Below are 17,098 nucleotides of genomic sequence, written 5' to 3' on the forward strand. Positions count from 1 at the left end.
TCCAAAACTCCAAGTAGAGGGAGGCTTGGCCTTCCTATCACCTGGACGCTTTGGGTCCATGGGCTCTGTGTGAGGTGGGGTCTCCCCTCGAATCGGGGTTCACGAACATCCTGGAAGAGGAAGCATTTTTGAGACCTCTGGCTGACACGCTCACCTGACTGGTTCTGAAGTGGGAGCCGGTCTCTCTCTGGGACAGCACTTCTTGTCCCCAGCAGTGGGGACGCAGGTGGAGGACAGTGAACTTGTGTAATGCTCCCCCCCACCTCCCGTGGGCTGTGCACACAGGACGGCTCAGCAGCTAGGGAGGAAGGCCACTGGACCTGTGAATTCTGACCCTGTCCTCTTTTCTCCGAAATGTTAGGAATTTATTTCCCAATACTGGGGTGAATAAAAAAAAATTAATAATAATAAAATCACTACGTAACACCTAACTGCAGGCCAAAGGGGAGCGGGAAGCCTCGTGATGTGCTTTCTAGGATTTCTCTAACACGGGCTTACTGGGATGTGGAGTTGGAAACACCTCCACACGGTGTAAATACACACGACGTCCTGTAATGACATCTTCATCAGAGCCCAAAACCCCATTACCGTTAAAATTCAACATGGTGTCATTAAAAGGAGGGGCCTTCTTGTAGACCCACTGGGAGGTCAAAATGTTGCTTCAAACTCAAGTCCAGCACACCAGGAAACCAGGAGATTCTGTGGAACGGATTAATAATGAGAAATTAATCATGGGAAAGAAACTGTTTCATACCTTCCCGTTCTTTGTGTTTTCTCCCTTCTCCTTAAAAGCAAAGATACTGTAACAAATAAAAGTTTAATAAGTAAAAAATAAAAAAGTACATTTTAAATGAAAAACCATGATTAACTTATTAAGAACCATTAAGTATATAATTACAAGGATTCTGTTACATTCAGATACCGATTTCTGTAAAGCCAGAAATAATACCTACTGAAACTTTAATTATTTAAATGAGAAGAGAAGGAGGCATGTTATCTTCTCTGACAAAGATTAAAATCAATTTAATTGCTTCTCTGCGGCTTGACACGATTCTTGCTGTGAGTCAGGCAACCAAAAAAGGGAAATTAATACCGCAGCTGTTAATCAAGCGATATCCGCGCCCTGGGTTTGATTACATCGGGGAGGAGGCTGGTTTGGCGGCTGACTGGTGGGTCCCCTCCACTCGGAGCTGCTGGGAGCGGGGATCCGCGGGATGCCCCGAGGTGACAGTGAATGTTTAGAGCCCGCAGGAGTACGGGAGGGGAAAAGGGAGGCCTCTGGAAATCGCAGGGCGCCCTGTGGGGGACCCCAAGCAGAGGCGGGTCTGTGGAGACACACGTCTGTTCCAAATTAAACCCACCCCACGAGACCTGATTCCAGTGCGCACGGCGTGAAGTACAGAGAAACGCCAGGGTACCCCAGGGCCAGGGCGTGGGGAGGACGTTGGCCTAGCAGCTAAGGTGGGCACTGGTGGGCCAGAGAGCATAACAATGTATTTTTCAAGGGAGACAGCAAGTGTCTCGAGGTCAAACAGCACCTCTCTTGCCTGGGTGAGACGGTGCGTTAGAAAGCTGGGTGCAGTAGCACGCCAGGTGCCCCCCACAGTGTTCCCCGAAGCCCCCAGATCTGCTGGCTGGAAGGGAGGGCTTTTGTTAAACACCGGGACAGATGGAGTGTTCGGTGGCATCCACGCTGAGCAAACCGATGTATCTGACGGTGGGAAAACGGTATCGTGAAAGATTTCTGAACGACTCTGGGAGCTCAAGCCAGTACCTGCCTTGGCGTGTCTTACCAGCCTTGATTCCTTGACGGACGGCACTGGCACGGCCCAGGCCGTCAGAGTGTGGCCCTCGGGCCCTTGACAGCCTCAGAGCCGGGTGACACCGAGGCCCCTCTTCCAGGAACTCGGAACCCCGTCCTCCTCGTGGGCCTTCTCCGGCCGGAGCCGGAGCCAGAGCAACAAGTCTCAAGTGTCTCCATCTCGGAGGAGAAAATTCCTCTGAGAGCCTGAGCTTTCCCTGGACAGGAGGAATCCTCTGGGCAGGGACCGAGGAAGGTGGAGCAGAAGAAGGAAAACGCTTTGTGCTGGGGTTCTGTAATATCCCTCCCGGGGACATGGACCGCGCGTGGAGAACAGTGTCCAGCCAGAGCAGCGAGAGGAGAAGCTTTTATTTAGCAGCCGATGCAGAAAAGAAAAGAAAAACATTCTCAAAAGATATCTCAACATTTTTTTTTTACATCTCAAAAAAGTAACCACCGGCTTGAGTCATGCCAGGGGCTAGGGTGAGACACCCATCAGCCCTGATTCTACCCGAGCCCCCTGCACCTGCCCCCGGGACCCCAGACGACCGCTTGGCATTTTTCATCAGAGACAACTCAGCCTACGATATCGGATCTCCTTCCCGTCCCCCCCCCCCCCCCCCGGCTCCGACTGACCCTCCCCGTCTCAATTCCACCAAATGGAAACAGATGCCCAGGGGCCGGGGAGAGAGCGCGCCGGCTCTAACGAAATTTGGAGCCCGCGTCCGAGCATAAATCAATATTTCACGGCAAGCCTGCTTCCGTGTATCTATTTGTTTGTTTGTTTACTTATTTATTTTTCGGCAGGCGTTCCCTGGCAAGTGTCACTTTAAACAGAAAGCCAGAAGCTTTCATGATAAAGCAGACCATTCAGGCTGTCTTTGGAAAGACAATAATTCATTGGACAAGACAACCTGGTGGCTTCAGGGAGTGCACAACCCCCGCCCCCTCAAGAATCAAGGCCAGGGGAAGGATGTTATTGACATCTTTAATCACCTTGTCTTCAAGCGCTCAGAGACCAGAGGGACAGCCATTCCCTGTCGGAGCCCGGGGCCCACAGCAGAGATACAGACTGCCCGCTGGGGCCAGAGTGGGAGCCACGGAACAGGGAACAGTCACCCACCCCCGCCAAGCTCACCCACGGGACTGGCACAAACAGACATCTGGCTGGCATGAGGACCTGCTCGGTGCTACGCCAGGACAACCTTCACCTCCCCTCCCTGAGCTCCAACGTGTCAGGCACATCTTCTCCTGATGCGTTTACAGCACAAAACAAATGGGGAGGGGGACTGGGGAAGACGTGACATTAAGTCACAAACGGGAGCCCCCGGGGCTGGGCCAGCCTCAGCAGCCCCGGACTACAGAGTTTATTTTCTTCGCATAACTTTCGGAATGAGCAGCAGAAGCCAAAATTCTCTTTTCACCTTACCTATTTTGAACAGTGAGAGAAAAAATAAAAACAGGTGATAGTTATTAATTTTTTAAGCTACTATTAAAAAAATAAAACAAAAAACAGGCCCTGGCCGGTTGGCTCAGTGGTAGAGTGTCGGCCTGGCATGTAGAAGTCCTGGGTTCGATTCCCAGCCAGAGCACACAGGAGAAGCACCCATCTGCTTCTCCACCCCTCCCCCTCTCCTTCCTCTCTGTCTCTCTCTTCCCCTCCTGCAGCCAAGGCTCCATTGGAGCAAAGTTGGCCCGAGCGCTGAGGATGGCTCCATGGCCTCCACCTCAGGTGCTAGAATGGCTCTGGTTGCAACAGAGCGACACCCCAGATGGGCAGAGCATCGCCCCCTGGTGGGCGTGCCGGGTGGATCCCGGTCAGGCGCATGTAGGAGTCTGTCTCTCTGCCTCCAGCTTCTCACTTCAGAAAAATACAAATTTTTTTTTAAAAAAAAAGCACCCACGCAAGGTTGACAAAATGAATCCACACCCAACTTGGCAAACACTTGCGGGAGCTGACGCAGGCTTTCTCATCTCAGAGAGTTATTTCAGAACGTGCAGCCACGAGTCAGCTGGCAGTGGCTCGGCCCCACACGGGCAGACCACAAGCGCACTGGTCATGCTCACTGACCTTTGAGAATGTTTTGAAATGGTCTGCGGAAGGAAGTTGTCATTCATTTGAATACATGGAATTTAGGATGTGGGTTCGGGGGAGAGACGGTACTGCAGCCCAGCAGGAGACAGAAGGGACTCAAAGCCGTGGTGTAAGGGTGGGGGGCAGACCCCAGTCCCCACCTGGCCCCACGCTCGTCTGTCCCCTGCCTGCCCCAGGACACACCACCAGGGATGGTGGTCCTTCTTCCTATATGTTGTCTCTTTCTAGATGTCTCAACATTTGATGTTGTTTAACAAATGCAGACCAGCCTCCAGGGACTGTCCTCTTTTCTCTAGGACAGCGGTTCTAGAAATACATATGTATTTCCGATGGCTTTAGGCGACCCCTTTGTTTTGGTCGTTGGACCCCTGCCGGGGTCGCGACCCACAGGTTGAGAACGCTGCCCTAGAATCTAAAACTCCCCAAAGCTTCCTCCGTCCCGCGAGTCTACCCCCCCCCCTACACACACACACACACGCCCACCCGGGTCTTCCGAGAGACTTAACCTCGCTTTCTTTCTTCTCCTCCGGGTTCTGGGCGAAGTGACTGACGTCCACGGATTCTCTTCCAGACCCCACCGCGGGCTCTCACACCCCCCTCCACCAGCAAGCCCAGGAGAGCCACCCGCATCTCCGTCTCCCGTGTCTGCCGCCCACAGCGGGGGATTGAAGAGCGGAGGACGTGGGAGCCCCGGTGAGAACCGCCGGGACGTTTGGCAGAACCCGCGTGAGAACCATATGGCTGCGGCTTCGCAGGCACGAAACCCTTCTAAGCGGAAGACAGGCTCGTTCCCGAGGAGTTTTCCTCTCGTCGGCCTCAAGCGGGTGGAGCACGCCTGCCAGAGGACTGACGGGCACGGTGTTTTCCGGAAAGACCGGACTGATCTGCCCGCATCTGACCCGGGCGCCGCGAGTCCTGACGGGTCGTCGTGACCCCTGCAGTGGGCTTCGTGCCTCATGGTCGTCACCTGTGTCAGGGAGAGCCTGGGCGCGGTCAACGCTGTCCATCTTCTTCCCTTTGCAGCGGACTTCTTTTCCGCAATGGAAATTGGACTCCGAAGCACTCCATCCAGTACGTTGTTGTTGTTGTTGTTTTAAGGGTAACGACGGAGCAGATCTGGTGGAAGCAGAGGTCTGAAGTCTGGGTCGGCTCTCCCAGCCTTCTCCCCACTCTTTCTTCTCCTCATTTTCTTTTCACTTCTTGTGTGTGTGTGTGTTTGTTTGTTTGTTATGGGTCTTCCGCAGATGCACTCCTTGTGCTTTATTTATTTATTTATTTATTTATTTATTTATTTATTTATTGTATTTTTCCGAAGCTGGAAATGGGGAGACAGTCAGACAGACTCCCGCATGCGCCTGACTGGGATTCACCTGGCATGCCCACCAGGGGGCGATGCTCTGCCCATCTGGAGCGTCACTCTGCCGCAATCAGAGCCATTCTAGTGCCTGAGGCAGAGGCCACAGAGCCATCCTCAGCGCCTGGGCCAACGTTGCTCCAATGGAGCCTCAGCTGCAGGAGGGGAAGAGAGAGACAGAGAGGAAGGAGAGGGGGAGGGGTGGAGAAGCAGATGGGTGCCTCTCCTGTGTGCCCTGGCCGGGAATCGAACCCGGACTCCTGCACGCCAGGCTGACGTTCTACCACTGAGCCAACCTGCCAGGGCCCCTTGTGCATTTTATTTTTTTATTTTTTTATTTTTTTTTTTTGTATTTTTCTGAAGCTGGAAACGGGGAGAGACAGTCAGACAGACTCCCACATGCGCCTGACCGGGATCCATCCGGCACACCCACCAGGGGCGCCGCTCTGCCCACCAGGGGGCGATGCTCTGCCCCTCCGGAGCGTCGCTCTGCTGCGACCAGAGCCACTCTAGCGCCTGGGGCAGAGGCCAAGGAGCCATCCCCAGCGCCCGGGCCATCTTTGCTCCAATGGAGCCTCGGCTGTGGGAGGGGAAGAGAGAGACAGAGAGGAAGGAGAGGGGGAGGGGTGGAGAAGCAGATGGGCGCTTCTCCTGTGTGCCCTGGCCGGGAATCGAACCCGGGTCCCCCACACACCAGGCCGATGCTCTACTGCTGAGCCAACCTGCCAGGGCCCCTTGTGCATTTTAAACAGGTGGAGCAGAGGAGACCTGCACCCCGCCCAGGGCTCCCGGAGCCAACGCGCCTGATTCTCTGGTGAAGAAGGACGCACCAGTGGGCCCAGGACTTGGCAACCGAACCCGGTCCGCACACGCTTCTCACGTGGCAGTCCAGGGGGCGGGGCTCCGCTAACACGCCGGACCAGCGCTCCCGGAGGAGGTCCCAGACGCGGCCTGCCGACCAGGGAGCCCCGGTGTCCTCCAGCCAAGGAGGACAGACGTGAGCATGACAGAAGCCAGGCCTCCCCACGCCCGTACCACTCCCGCTTTGGAGAAGCAGGGACGCTCCAGCAAAGCTGAGCGGAGTTCTCCCAACACAGAGACGCCGGCACGTGGTTTGAATTCGTTTTTAATTGTACTTAGAACTTTACCAGGTCCACAGCAGAAGAACTCTTCTGACAATTCAATGAAAACGGTCCTGAACCAGGTGGACCCAGCCCAATTCTTGGCCAGCCGCAGAATGACGGACGGCAGAGCCCTAGGGAGAAAGAATATGAAAGCTCCCTGCAAAGTGGTCGCTAAAGATACATATCTATTCATCATCTTCTACTGAGAATGCGTTCTAGGCCCTGGTCGGTTGGCTCAGTGGTAGAGCGTCAGCCTGGAGAGTGGAAGTCCCAGGTTCGATTCCGAGTCACGGCATATAAGAAGTGAAGTGACCATCTGTTTCTCCACCCTTCCCTCTCCCCATTCTCTCTCTCCCCCTCTCTCTCTTCCCCTCCTCCAGCAGCCATGGCTTGAATGGTCCAAGCAAGTTGGCCCTGGGTGCTGAGGATGGCTCCACGGCTTCGTCTCAGGTGCTGGGATGGCAATGGAGCAATGGAGCCATGGTCCCAGATGGGCATCCCTGGTAGAAGACTTGCAGAGTGGATCCCAATCGGGGCGCATGCTGGAGTCTGTCTCTCTGCCTCTCATTTCACTAAAATATAAATAAATAAATAAATAAATAAATAAATAAGAGAAAGCATTCTAGAACCAGAGGGAGGGGCCCGTGGGAGTCGCTTTCTCTGGACACAAGCGAGGGTGCGTTGACGAGGTGAGCACCCCTCACCTACTAGGAAGAGATGCAGACGTGGTTCATTGAACAGGAAACATGGATGACCAGCTCAGTCTTCTGTGACCCCTGTTGCATTTTTTGGAATAGTATCAGTCTCCCTCTCAAAGTGAAAGGATCATGGTGACATCTTAGATGCCATCTCTGTGTCCTCAGTTTTCTACTCTTTGAAATGGGGACAATGATAACAGCTCGAAGGGATGTTGCAGGATTGATGGCAGCGTGGCTAAGAGGGTCTGGCCCCTAGTAAGTAGCCAATCGCCGGCCTCTGTCGCTGTTCTTATTTTGATGCATTGCGTTGACCATGTCATCCTGGTCTCTTTCAGGGGAAGACCTTCTCTGATCAAGAGAGGGGAACTCCTCAGGGCATGCCAGCCAGAGGAGGCGGCCCTCAATCTCAACGTTCGTAGTTTTAAAAGATTCAGATGATACAGCAAGACAACTCCAGAATCAGTAAAAGAAAAGACTTTTTAGTGACTTGAGATTTTATTTTTATTCCAAAGTTCTACATTGACTCTCTGCGTCTTCAAAGATTAGAAGATAATATTTAAACTTCCCAGATTGTGTGAAATATTGTGGGAGTATTTCACACTTCTGTGGAATGGAGTGGCGGGGGGAGGGAGGGCAGGCAGGGGGCGTATCTCAGCAAAGACTCCCTCCTACCAGACAGACAAACATGCCACAAAGTCAGCTGGAAAATCAGCAGAGCGGAGGCGTCCTGGGGCGCGGCGCTGGCCGCACAGACTGAGTCCTTGTCCTCTCCCTGGATGGAGGTTGCGCTCTGTGCGGGGGCTGGGGACCGTGAGCCAGCACCCTGGACAGTTCACACGCCCGCCTGTGGGCAGGCGGGTCTCTGCACAGGGATCCAGCTTCCTGGAGGCCTTATCGGGAAGGCTGGGCACAGAGACCCTAGAGTCTGCTTGGGCGGGGGTTCCTGCTGTGCCCCCTCCCCAAACCTGCTGCCTCTTCCGCCCAGGTCACTGCCCCCTGCCTTCTTGCGCCCTCACAACGTGTCCCCACTGGGAGGAAGGGGGTGTCTCTGGGGGACCCGCAGACGTGCCCCAACCTTCATAAGAAATAGATATTTGGGAGGGGGGAGTTAGGTATCATTTCCATGGTTCTCGGAGATGTCACGTCTCTGGAAAGAGAGCACATTGTACTGAGGACGGATCCGAGGGGTCCCCGGGCTTCTCGTTGTGATCCACGGCCCCTGGGACAATTTCCTATGCAGCCCCTCACTCCACCCGCGGCAGGAACAGATGTCTCCCCACCCCCGCGTGAAACACCTGGAGCGCTGTGTCCCAGGAACAGATCACAGCCGTGACTGGAAGCGAACCCAAGCTGAGGACTTACAGATGTTCAACAAAGCCTGCGAGCAGCGCAGCGGGCACCGGGCTCGGCGCTGGGAAGGGCTCGCGTCCAGCAGGGCTGGCAAGGGGTCCGCGGGGAGGGGACAGCTGCGCCTAGCGGTGCCACAGCCGCGTGTCACAAGGATGCCTGGAGCCCAAGCACATCTTTCAAGAATATCTACTTTTCAATGCATCGCTGTCTGGTTTCTGATCTTCAGAGCTCTCCCTGCGCCATCGAGCAGGCTCGGTTTCCTCCCATCAGAGGGGTGACAGATGTCTCGCAGTGGAGGACGCAGCCCGACCCGAGCAGACAGCCCCCCCCCCCCGGGGAGGGCGGGGTGGGGGGGGCGCCGGAGAGCCCCCCGCGGGCGGGGCACCAGGCACGTGCGTCCTGCCACCGTCGCCTCCTCTCAGTTGCCCTATCTGGACACATTTGTAGGAAGCACTGCTCAGCTGCCCTTGACTCCCCAAACGCGGCAGATGGCTTGGGCGGCGCTGCCGCACATCAGATGTTGGGCAGGGGCCCAGCGCAGCCCGGAGCATCTGGGCTGTCAGAGCCGCAGAGCGCGGCGGTGGGGAGGGCGCGCAGACAGGAGCGGGCACTGCGCAGAGAGAGCCCTTCCAGCCAGGGAGACAGCGGCCCCCGAACTCTGGGTTCCTCTCCCCTCCGCCGTGCAGGGAGCAGGCAGGCCACACAGACGCCCTGTGGCAGGAGGGAGGGGTTTTAGGTAAACTCCTTTCCTCCCCACGCACGCACACACACAGAGAGACAACGGCGCTATCACGGCTCTTCTCTCTAAATTTTTAATAGCGTACTAAACAGAAACACATGAAGATCAAACGGAAAAGAAAGAGTCATTTGGCGCCATGTATTATTCATGTTTTCTTCAAAAAAGAAAAAAAAAGAAAAAAAAAGCCCAAGTCGGTTGAATTTATAAAACACAAAGGAACACAACTTCTGTTCCTGAAAATTACACTCTGTCTTTTTCGAAGGTTGTGAGGTACAGCGTTAGTTACATCGTGAGGTGAAGACCGGGGGTGGAGCAGTGACCTGGTTTTGCCCATAACTGGAGAAGGACTGGGGGACCCGGTGGGCTCCTGAGCCCGGTGTACCCCTCAGCCTGTGGCCCTGCCAGTGTGTCAGGAACAGTGCCCGGCTCCGGCGGGCTGGGCCAGCAAGCCCACCTCGTCCGTGGCTGCCGCTGCGCACCTGTAAGACCAGGGGGTTGGACCACATGCGCCCTGAGGCCTCAGCCGGCTCCCGGGGCCCACGGGTGGATGAAGAGCCACCAGATGAAACAACCCGTGTAAAAGCCCTTGACGCGAGGTCTGCCCGCACGTGCTGAGTGAGTGACGGCTCTAACCCTCCGCTGTTCCTCAGACGCGGCGGCTCTAACCTGGGGGGCGGGGCGGGGGGAGCAGACAGGACCCCGGCTGGGTCCGCAGAGAAACGGGGCAGCAGGGGCCCAGTGCGCCTTGTCCTCTTAGGACTGCGAGCGAGTGACCGCTAGCGCACGCCTGGGGGAGGGGCTGCCTCTTCGGATCTCACCCGTGCATTCTCTCAGGGCCCCTTCGGGACAGAAACGTGGGCCCACGCACCTAGACTGCTGCCCGTTTCCAAAACCTTTTCCTAATCGACCTGAAGATGAGCTCTCGCCGGTCCTCAAAGTCCTTTAAAAATCGTATACGGGCCCTGGCCGGTTGGCTCAGTGGTAGAGCGTCGGCCTGGCATGAGGGGGACCCGGGTTCGATTCCCGGCCAGGGCACACAGGAGAGGCGCCCATCTGCTTCTCCACCCCTCCCCCTCTCCTTCCTCTCTGTCTCTCTCTTCCCCTCCCGCAGCCAAGGCTCCATTGGAGCAAAGATGGCCCGGGCGCTGGAGATGGCTCCTTGGCCTCTGCCCCAGGTGCTAGAGTGGCTCTGGTCGCAACAGAGCGACGCCTCGGAGGGGCAGAGCATCGCCCCCTGGTAGGCAGAGCGTCGCCCCTGGTGGGCGTGCCGGGTGGATCCCGGTCGGGCGCATGCGGGAGTCTGTCTGTCTCTTCCCGTTTCCAGCTTCAGAAAAATACAAAAAAATTAATAAATAAAAATAAAAATCGTATACGTGTGTGTGTGTGTGTGTGTGTGTGTGTGTGTTCCACACTTCCAGAGGCTTGAAAGGGTCTAAACATAACCCCCCTGGCACCTGAAGCCGGCAGCTTGGACGCCTGGCGGTCCACCCCCCGCTTCTCTTTCTGCGTTTCCTGAGTGAACGAGACTCTTTTCCGACGTGCGCCTCCTTCCGCCTCTCCTCCCTGCTTCGCCCCACAACTGGGCAGCACCCGGCCCCCGCGCAGGTATTTATCTGGTTGACTGTTTGCAGAACCGGCACCACGGACAGCGACAAGTGACGAAGGGCTCCCTGTGCGCAGGCTCTCTTCTGAACGTCTGTGTGCTCCTCGTGTCATTCCCACAACGGCGCCCTCGTCCCCGGGTGCCAGGCAAGGGCACCGGGTCAGCGCGATGGAGAGGCTCGCTCGGACTCACGTGGCTGCGTCAGCGTCCATGCGGTCCACCGGCCTGTCCACCGTTCCTTTCCAGGTTGGGACACGGAGGTTTACTCCCGCCACCCGAGTCAGGCAGGGACTGTCCGCCCCACGCGGAGTGAGACAGGCAGCATATCGCCTGCATTTCGCTACGGTTTCCCTCCGTCCTGCAGGTGCTGCTGGTTTTTTTTTAAAACTGTCTCATCTTCCCAATGAGATAAGCATGTCCTGTGGCTCTAGAGAGACCCAGACGGCACCCCAGAGGACCCCAAAGTAGCTCTGCTGTCCTGTCCCCGGTGGCAGCCTGGCACCATCGGGGGGCTGGGGGTCGACTGAAGGCAGCGGAAGAAGAGAAAGGGACACGCACTTGACTCCACGCCTGCTGCGGAGCACGGAGAGGTCGCGGGCGGGAGGCGAGGCCACACAAGCAGGTCCATGTCACAGCAGCACTCAGGGACAGGCTGGAAGGAGGGACACCAGTCTGTGACCTCGTTCCCAGCCCTGCCCAGCAGGGGGACACTGCTGTACAGCGAGATGAGGAAGTGGAGGGGAGAGCTGACCTCGGCACAATCAGAGACCAGGCGCTGGCCCTGGCCCTGGGTCACAGGGGCGAACAAGGGGACCCTGGGCCGGACCCGCCTGCAGTTGATAGTCCAGTGGAGACACACAATCAATGAGAAAGCCAGTGCAATAGGTCGCGTTCTACAGAAGAGCCCAGCAACTAACATGTGAGCCAGAGAGGAGGGAGGAGCCCCCTTAGAGGAGGGAAAGGTCTGCTGTGACCAGGGAAGCAGCCAGTCCTGATCCCAGAGCGTCAAGAATCAACACCTGGCGCCCGGAGGCTCTGTGATGGGCCTGGGACAGCCCTCGGTGCATTCGGAGCGCAGAACCCATGGCGTCAGGGGGGTAAAAGGCGTGGTCAGCCTGTTTGAGAGTGCCCGGGGCACGAGGAGGTGGAGAGAATCGCCCGATGGCACCTGTCACGGGAGTCTGACGGGGAAGGAGAGACATGGGAGGTGAGCTTGACCAGGAGAAAGTCAGGGGACTTGTCTAAGAGAAGGGAAAGGGTGTGCTCTCTGTGGACAGGGAGAGGTTGAAGGGTCAGGAGAGGGGGCACCCTGCCCCAGAGGAGAGAGGGGACAGGGTTCCCAGCAGAGAGGCTCGCGGGAGCCTTGGAAGAAAGACTGAGACGCTCCGTCCAGGAGAGACCGCCGCTCTGGGGCTCGGGAGGACGACGACGAGGTGCCCTTCTCCAAATGCAGAAGCCGCCGAGGCCACGTCCCCCGCCAGGCGGGCCACCTGTGAGACGCCACCGCCCTCCCAGAGACGCGGAGCTGAGCACTGGGACCTGAAGGAGCCCGTCGTTACAAACCCAACATGGAGAGGGTGTTGCCAAGTCACACCAGCGTTCATCTCGGGAAATCACGGGGAAGGTCTTCAGTGCCTCTGACCTCCCCTTTACCCTCAGGAACAGGGGGAAAGGAAAACGAGTAAGCTGTTTGGATAGACATCACTTCACTCAATTACCTGCAAATAACGGGAGGTATTTTCAGGGACGACAAGATAGGGGAACCACTTCAATCGCCTCCTCTGGGGGGGGGGGGTTCGGCGGTGGGTCCCACCCAGGATGCGGGACAGGGAAGAGAGGGCGGTGCCGCCTACAGAGCACTTACTGGGTGCGGGAGGCTGGGGGGTGTGGCAGGTCACCCAACACCCTCTCAGGTGGCCGCTGTTACCGTGTTGCAGAAGGGCCCCAGCGTGCGAAAGGGCTGCTCGCCCTAACCTTCCTCCTTGGACACAGCGACCCTAGAATGTTGACATCTGGAGGCTGGCTTGGAACCAGCCCCTGGAGCCCTGTGTGGGGCACCCCCTGCCACCCCAGCAGCCCTGACCTCTGCCCAGTCCCATCCTCAGGACTGGTCATCAGAAGGACCTTGGTGATTCATCCTTTCACTGGGAACCACGGCAGCAGATGTGGTCCTGATGCCTCTCTCGCCCACAGTCCTGTCTCTGGCCATGACCCCGGGGGGTTTGGGCCCAGGTTTTATGTGACTCTTCTGCTCTCTGCTCACAGCTCGGTGGCCGTCCCCAGGTGGGACATCTCATCCAGGCCCGCTGTCCGTTCTCTACCAAGAATCCACTAAGACGGACACCCCTCTGTGACGGGCTCCGGAGCTAAGAACCACGTTGGTTTGGGGTGGACGTCAGAGCCCAACCAAAGGGGCACAGGCACCGTCCAGGTGTCCCGTGAAGAGGTCTGGGCGTCTCCCAAGCCTCCGACTACACCTGGATAGTAGGGCGCCATCCAGGTGTCCCGTGAAGAGGTCTGGGCGTCTCCCAAGCCTCCGACTACACCTGGATAGTAGGGCGCCATCCAGGTGTCCCGTGAAGAGGTCTGGGCGTCTCCCAAGCCTCCGACTACACCTCGATAGTAGGGCGCCATCCAGGTGTCCCGTGAAGAGGTCTGGGCGTCTCCCAAGCCTCCGACTACACCTCGATAGTAGGGCGCCGTCCAAGTCCATCGCTCCAGGAGCCGTGGCCGGGCGTCCCAGGAAGGGCGCGGAAGAGGGGTCACCACGGCCCTTGCCTCTGTCAGAATCTGCTCGGGAGTTAGGGTGGACTAACTCACCGTGTGGCAATGAGGAGCAGATTAAACTTTGAGAAGCAGAGGAAAGGGGCAGGGTGGTTCCGCCTCCAAGGTGCCCGCACGGGGGGTGCAGAGACCTGTTCCCACTCAGGGAGCAGAACAGCCTCTCACGCCTTCTACGCCAGGTGTGGCCGTGGACCAGGGTACTTCTCGTGACCTGAGAGCCGGTTAGAAGCGCAGAACCTTACCTCCACCCTTACTCCCCACTGAGTCGGCGTTGGCACTGTACCAGGGTGCCCGCTCCCTGCTAAGCGGCACTGACCTGGGTACCCATTTAAAATGCAGGTTCCCTGGCACTGCCTCCGGGACTCTGATCCCGCAGCTCTGAGGACAGGCTCAGGAAGCTACACTGTGGCCCAGCCTGCCTGGTGACTTCACTACATACACTGTGTCCAGCCTGCCTGGTGACTTCACTACGCTGTGGCCCAGCCTGCCTGGTGACTTCACTACATACACTGTGGACCAGCCTGCCTGGTGATTTCACTACATACACTGTGGCCCAGCCTGCCTGGTGACTTCACTACGCTGTGGCCCAGCCTGCCTGGTGACTTCACTACATACACTGTGGACCAGCCTGCCTGGTGACTTCACTACGCTGTGGCCCAGCCTGCCTGGTGACTTCACTACATACACTGTGGACCAGCCTGCCTGGTGACTTCACTACACTGTGGCCCAGCCTGCCTGGTGACTTCACTACATACACTGTGTCCCAGCCTGCCTGGTGACTTCACTACACTGTGTCCCAGCCTGCCTGGTGACTTCACTACATACACTGTGGCCCAGCCTGCCTGGTGACTTCACTACATACACTGTGTCCCAGCCTGCCTGGTGACTTCACTACATACACTGTGGACCAGCCTGCCTGGTGACTTCACTACGCTGTGGCCCAGCCTGCCTGGTGACTTCACTACACTGTGTCCAGCCTGCCTGGTGACTTCACTACATACACTGTGGCCCAGCCTGCCTGGTGACTTCACTACGCTTTGGCCCAGCCTGCCTGGTGACTTCACTACATACACTGTGGCCCAGCCTGCCTGGTGACTTCACTACATACACTGTGGCCCAGCCTGCCTGGTGACTTCACTACGCTGTGTCCCAGCCTGCCTGGTGACTTCACTACATACACTGTAGCCCAGCCTGCCTGGTGACTTCACTACATACACTGTGGCCCAGCCTGCCTGGTGACTTCACTACATACACTGTGGCCCAGCCTGCCTGGTGACTTCACTACGCTGTGGCCCAGCCTGCCTGGTGACTTCACTACATACACTGTGGTCCAGCCTGCCTGGTGACTTCACTACATACACTGTGGCCCAGCCTGCCTGGCGACTTCACTACATACACTGTGGCCCAGCCTGCCTGGTGACTTCACTACATACACTGTGGCCCAGCCTGCCTGGTGACTTCACTACGCTGTGGCCAAGCCTGCCTGGTGACTTCACTACATACACTGTGGCCCAGCCTGCCTGGTGACTTCACTACACTGTGTCCCAGCCTGCCTGGTGACTTCACTACATACACTGTGGCCCAGCCTGCCTGGTGACTTCACTACATACACTGTGTCCCAGCCTGCCTGGTGACTTCACTACATACACTGTGTCCCAGCCTGCCTGGTGACTTCACTACATACACTGTGTCCCAGCCTGCCTGGTGACTTCACTACACTGTGTCCCAGCCTGCCTGGTGACTTCACTACATACACTGTGTCCCAGCCTGCCTGGTGACTTCACTACGCTGTGGCCCAGCCTGCCTGGTGACTTCACTACATACACTGTGTCCAGCCTGCCTGGTGACTTCACTACATACACTGTGGCCCAGCCTGCCTGGTGACTTCACTACATACACTGTGGCCCAGCCTGCCTGGTGACTTCACTACATACACTGTGGTCCAGCCTGCCTGGTGACTTCACTACGCTGTGTCCCAGCCTGCCTGGTGACTTCACTACATACACTGTGGCCCAGCCTGCCTGGTGACTTCACTACATACACTGTGGCCCAGCCTGCCTGGTGACTTCACTACGCTGTGGCCCAGCCTGCCTGGTGACTTCACTACATACACTGTGTCCAGCCTGCCTGGTGACTTCACTACATACACTGTGGTCCAGCCTGCCTGGTGACTTCACTACATACACTGTGGTCCAGCCTGCCTGGTGACTTCACTACGCTGTGTCCCAGCCTGCCTGGTGATTTCACTACACTGTGTCCCAGCCTGCCTGGTGACTTCACTACATACACTGTGGACCAGCCTGCCTGGTGACTTCACTACATACACTGTGTCCCAGCCTGCCTGGTGACTTCACTACATACACTGTGGTCCAGCCTGCCTGGTGACTTCACTACATACACTGTGTCCCAGCCTGCCTGGTGACTTCACTACATACACTGTGGTCCAGCCTGCCTGGTGACTTCACTACATACACTGTGGTCCAGCCTGCCTGGTGACTTCACTACGCTGTGTCCCAGCCTGCCTGGTGATTTCACTACACTGTGTCCCAGCCTGCCTGGCGATTTCACTACATACACTGTGGACCAGCCTGCCTGGTGACTTCACTACATACACTGTGGCCCAGCCTGCCTGGTGACTTCACTACGCTGTGTCCAGCCTGCCTGGTGACTTCACTACGCTGTGTCCCAGCCTGCCTGGTGACTTCACTACATACACTGTGTCCCAGCCTGCCTGGTGACTTCACTACATACACTGTGTCCCAGCCTGCCTGGTGACTTCACTACATACACTGTGGCCCAGCCTGCCTGGTGACTTCACTACGCTGTGTCCCAGCCTGCCTGGCGACTTCACTACATACACTGTGGACCAGCCTGCCTGGTGACTTCACTACATACACTGTGGCCCAGCCTGCCTGGTGACTTCACTACATACACTGTGGCCCAGCCTGCCTGGTGACTTCACTACATACACTGTGTCCAGCCTGCCTGGTGACTTCACTACATACACTGTGTCCAGCCTGCCTGGTGACTTCACTACATACACTGTGTCCAGCCTGCCTGGTGACTTCACTACATACACTGTGGACCAGCCTGCCTGGTGACTTCACTACGCTGTGTCCCAGCCTGCCTGGTGACTTCACTACATACACTGTGGACCAGCCTGCCTGGTGACTTCACTACATACACTGTGGCCCAGCCTGCCTGGTGACTTCACTACATACACTGTGGACCAGCCTGCCTGGTGACTTCACTACGCTGTGTCCCAGCCTGCCTGGTGACTTCACTACATACACTGTGGACCAGCCTGCCTGGTGACTTCACTACGCTGTGTCCCAGCCTGCCTGGTGACTTCACTACATACACTGTGGCCCAGCCTGCCTGGTGACTTCACTACATACACTGTGGACCAGCCTGCCTGGTGACTTCACTACGCTGTGTCCCAGCCTGCCTGGTGACTTCACTACATACACTGTGTCCCAGCCTGCCTGGTGACTTCACTACACTGTGTCCCAGCCTGCCTGGTGACTTCACTACATACACTGTGGCCCAG

This window comes from Saccopteryx leptura, chromosome 11 (assembly GCF_036850995.1).
Source record: "Saccopteryx leptura isolate mSacLep1 chromosome 11, mSacLep1_pri_phased_curated, whole genome shotgun sequence".
Taxonomy (NCBI): Eukaryota; Metazoa; Chordata; class Mammalia; order Chiroptera; family Emballonuridae; genus Saccopteryx; species Saccopteryx leptura.